This window comes from Eptatretus burgeri, chromosome 3 (assembly GCF_056783735.1).
Source record: "Eptatretus burgeri isolate ZD-2024b chromosome 3, Ebu_testis_v1, whole genome shotgun sequence".
Lineage (NCBI taxonomy): Eukaryota > Metazoa > Chordata > Myxini > Myxiniformes > Myxinidae > Eptatretus > Eptatretus burgeri.
Window position 1 is genome coordinate 69,131,620 of NC_140963.1, and position 5,500 is coordinate 69,137,119.

Genomic DNA, 5,500 nt, shown 5'->3' on the forward strand with positions numbered 1-5,500 from the left:
ATTCAAGCTTCAAATTCTCACAAAAAATGCGCAAATTACCCCAAAACAAGCTTTTTAAACCTAAAAAAAAGCATTGTCTGACAACTTTTTGTTCTGCATCACTATTCTGAAGAGAAAACGTGTGATTTCATTGAAATATTATTTTCGCTTCAAATTTGCGCAAAAATGCTCAAATTACCCGACAACACGATTATTAAACCAAACAAAAGCATTGTCTGACAACTTTTTCTTCTGCAACACTATTCTGAAGCAAAAACATGTGATTTTATTGAAATAGTGAGTATTTTAGCTTCAAATTCGCGCCAACAAATGCTCAAATTACCCGTAAACAAGCTTTTTAAACCAAACAAATGGATTGTCTGACAACTTTTTGTTCTGCATCAATATTCTGAAGCAAAAACGTGTGATTTCATTGAAACTCGCATAACCTGCGCTCTGCGCGACATGTTCTGGTGGGTGTGTTTGAGAAAGGAACTGATGCAGAGGATCAGTGGAAATTTTACTTTAATGCAGTTGGTAGAATACGATTTCACTGTTTCAGAACCATATTATTTACTTTTTTTGTTCCATGCACCTCATGTGGTATTTGAGATAATGTAAGCCGAATATCACGTTACTCGAGCGCAGAACAAAGTTGAAGACAGCTCGACACGAAACCACAAACTCGGAAATAATATATAAGATAGTGAGTATTTTAGCTTCAAATTCGTGCACAAAATGCTCAAATTACCCTAAAACAAGCTTTTTAAACCAAACAAAAGCATTGTCTGACAACTTTTTGTTATGCAACACTATTATGAAGGGAAAACATGTGATTTCATTGAAATAGTGAGTATTTTAGCTTCAAATTCCACAAAAGAAATTCTCAAATTTCCCAAAAACAAGCTTTTCAACCAAACCAAAACATTTTCTGACAACTTTTTGTTCTTCATCACCAATCTGAAATGAAGCCTGGTGTTGGCGCAGTGGTTAGGGCAGCGGCTTGGGATCCAAGAGGTCCTGAGTTCAAGCCCCGTTGGGCCACTGAATTAATACACCAGGGGGATGACTCAGCCTGTCATCCTTCCGAGGTCGGCGAAATGAGTACCAGTATACTGGGCCGGTGTATACCCCGGTTAAAATACGTGTACCTTATCCCTGTGTCGTAAGAGGCGACCAGGGTTGCGTCAGGAAGGGCATCCGGCGTAAAACATGTGCCAAATCACGATGCGGATCATACGGATTATCCGCTGTGGCGACCCCTAACGGGAGCAGCCGAAAGAAGAAGAAGAAGATCACCATTCTGAAGTGAAAACCTGTGATTTCATTGAAATAGTGAGTATTTTAGTTTCAAATACGCACCAACAAATGCTCAAATTACCCGTAAACAAGCTTTTTAAACCAAACAAATGGATTGTCTGACAACTTTTTGTTCTGCATCACGATTCTGAAGCGAAAACGTGTGATTTTATTGAAATAGTGAGTATTTTAGCTTCAAATTCCACAAAAAAATTCTCAAATTTCCCTAAAACAAGCTTTTTCAACCAAACAAAAGCATTGTCTGACAAGTTTTTCTTTTGCATCACCATTCTGAAGTGAAAACCTGTGATTTCATTGAAGTCGTGAGTATTTTAGCTTAAAATTCGCACCAACAAATGCTCAAATTACCCGTAAACAAGCTTTTTCAACCAAACAAAAGCATTGTCTGACTCAACTTTTTGTTCTGCATCACCATTTTGAAGTGAAAACCTGTGATTTCATTGAAATAATGAGGATTTTAGCTTCAAATTCGCGCAAAAAAATTCTCAAATTACCCCAAAACAAGCTTTTTAAACCAAACAAAAGCATTGTCTGACTCAACTTTTTGTTCCACATCACTATTCTGAAGCGAAAACGTGTGATTTCATTGAAATAGTGAGGATTCCAGCTTCAAATTCGTGCAAAAAAATGCTCAAATTACCCTAAAACAAGCTTTTTAAACCAAACAAAAGCATTGCCTCACTCAACTTTTTGTTCTGCATCACTATTCTGAATGAAAACGTGTGATTTCATTGAAACTTGCATAACCACGCTCTGCGCGACATGTTGTGGTGGGTGTGTTTGAGAAAGGAACTGATGCAGATTATCAGATGTAATTTTACTTTAATGCAGTAAGTGGAATACGATTTCACTGTTTCAGAACCATTTTATTTACTTTTTTGTACCTTGCACCTCAAGTGGTCTTTGAGGTCATGAAAGCCGAATATCACGTTACTCAAGCGCAGAACAAAGTCGATGATAGCGCGACACGAAACCACAAACTCGGAAATAATATATAAGATAGTGAGTGTTTTCGCTTCAAATTCGCTCAAAAAATGCTCAAATTACCCCAAAACAAGCTTTTAAACCAAACAAAAGGATTGTCTGACAACCTTTTTTTCTGCATCACTATTCTGAAGCAAAAACGTGTGATTTCATTGAAATCGTGAGTATTTTAGCTTCAAATTCGCGCAAACAAATGCTCAAATTACCCGTAAACAAGCTTTTTCAACGAAACAAATGCATAGTCTGACAACTTTTTGTTCTGCATCTCTATTCTGAAGTGAAAACGTGTGATTTTATTGAAATAGTGAGTATTTTAGCTTCAAATTCGTGCAAAAAAATGCTCAAATTACCCGAAAAACAAGCTTTTTAAACCAAACAAAAGCATTGTCTGACTCAACTTTTTGTTCTGCATCAATATTGTGAAGCGAAAACGTGTGATTTCATTGAAATAGTGAGTATTTTAGCCTCAAATTTGTGCCAACAAATGATCAAATTACCCTAAAACAAGCTTTTTAGACCAAAGAAAAGGATTGTCTGACTCAACTTTTTTTCTGCATCACTATTCTCAAGCGAAAACGTGTGATTTCATTGAAATAATGAGTATTTTAGCTTCAAATTTGCGCCAACAAATGCTCAAATTACCCTAAAACAAGCTTTTAAAACCAAACAAAAGCATTGTCTGACTCAACTTTTTGTTCTGCATCACTATTCTGAAGCGAAAACGTGTGATTTCATTGAAACTTGCATAACCTTCGCTCTGCGCGACATGTTGTGGTGGGTGTGTTTGAGAAAGGAACTGATGCAGAGGATCATTAGTAATTTTACTTGAATGCAGTAAGTGGAATACGATTTCACTGTTTCAGAACCATATTATTTACTTTTTTTGTACCATGCACATCATATGGTGTTTGAGATTATGTAAGCCGAATATCACGTGACTCGAGCACAGAACAAAGTCGAAGAAAGCGCGACACGAAACCACAAACTCGGAAATAATATATAAGATAGATGAGTATTTTAGCTTCAAATTCGTGCAATAAATGCTCAGATTACCCAAAAACAAGCTTTTTAAACTAAACAAAAGCATTGTCTGACAACTTTTTGTTCTGCAACACTATTCTGAAGCAAAAACATGTGATTTCATTGAAATAATGAGTATTTTAGCTTCAAATTCCACAAAGAAATTCTCAAGTTTCCCTAAAACAAGCTTTTTCAACCAAACAAAAGCATTGTCTGACTCAACTTTTTGTTCTGCATCACCATTCTGAAGTGAAAACCTGTGATTTCATTGAAGTCGTGAGTATTTTAGCTTAAAATTCGCGCCAACAAATGCTCAAATTACCCATAAACAAGCTTTTTAAACAAAACAAATGCATTGTCTGACAACTTTTTGTTCTGCATCACTATTCTGAAGCAAAAACATGTGATTTCATTGAAATAGTGAGGATTTTAGCTTCAAATTCGTGCAAAAAAAATTCTCAAATTTCCCTAAAACAAGCTTTTTAAACCAAACAAAAGCATTGCCTGACTCAACTTTTTGTTCCACATCACTATTCTGAAGCGAAAACATGTGATTTCATTGAAATAGTGAGGGTTCCAGCTTCACATTCGTGCAAAAAAATGCTCAAATTACCCTAAAACAAGCTTTTTAAACCAAACAAAAGCATTGCCTCACTCAACTTTTTGTTCTGCATTACTATTCTGAAGCGAAAACGTGTGATTTCATTGAAACTTGCATAACCGTGCTCTGCGCGACATGTTGTGGTGGGTGTGTTTGAGAAAGGAACTGATGCAGAGTATCCGTTGTAATTTTACTTTAATGCAGTAAGTGGAATACAATTTCACTGTTTCAGAACCATTGTATTTACTTTTTTGTAACTTGCACCTCAAGTGGTCTTTGAGGTAATGAAAGCCGAATATCACGTCACTCGAGCGCAGAACAAATTCGAAGATAGCGCGACACGAAACCACAAACTCGGAAATAATACATAAGATCGTGAGTATTTTCGCTTCAAATTTGCGCAAAAAATGCTCAAGTTACCCTAAAACAAGCTTTTAAACCAAACAAAAGCATTGTCTGACTCAACTTTTTGTTCTGCATCACTATTCTGAAGCGAACACGTGTGATTTCAATGAAATCGTGAGTATTTTATCTTCAAATTCGCGCAAAAAAATGCTCAAATTACCGTAAAACAAGCTTTTTAAACCAAACAAAAGTATGGTCTGACTCAACCCTTCGTTCTGCATCACTATTCTGAAGCGAAAACGTGTGATTTCATTGAAACAGTGAGTATTTTAGCTTCAAATTCGCACAAACAAATGCTCAAATTACCCGTAAACAAGCTTTTTCAACCATACAAATGCATTGCCTGACAACTTTTTGTTCTGCATCACGATTCTGAAGTGAAAATGTGTGATTTTATTGAAATAATGAGTATTGTCGCTTCAAATTCGCACAAAAATGCTCAAATTCCTCTAAAACAAGCTTTTTAAACCAAACAAAAGCGTGTCTGACTCAATTTTTTGTTCTGCATCAACATTGTGAAGCGAAAACGTGTGATTTCATTGAAATAGTGAGAATTTTAGCCTCAAATTTGTGCCAACAAATAATCAAATTACTCTAAAACAAGCTTTTTAAACCAAACAAAAGGATTGTCTGACTCAACTTTTTGTTCTGCATCACTATTCTCAAGCGAAAACATGTGATTTCATTGAAATAGTTAGTATTTCAGCTTCAAATTTGCGCCAACAAATGCTCAAATTACCCTAAAACGAGCTTCTAAAACCAAACAAAAGCATTGTCTGACTTAACTTTTTGTTCTGCATCACTATTCTGAAGCAAAAACCTGTGATTTCATTGAAATAGTATTTTAGCTTCAAATTTGTGCAAAAAATGCTCAAATTACCCTAAAACAAGCTTTTTAAACCAAACAAAAGGATTGTCTGATTCAACTTTTTGTTCTGCATCACTATTCTCAAGCGAAAACGTGTGATTTCATTGAAATAGTGAGTATTTCAGCTTCAAATTCGCGCAAAAAAATGCTCAAATTACCCTCAAACAAGCTTTTTAAACCAAACAAAAGTATGGTCTGACTCAACACTTTATTCTGCATCACCATTCTGAAGCGAAAACGTGTGATTTCATTGAAATCGTGAGTATTTTCGCTTCAAATTCGCGCAAAAAAAATGCTCAAATTACCCTTCAACAAGCTTTTGA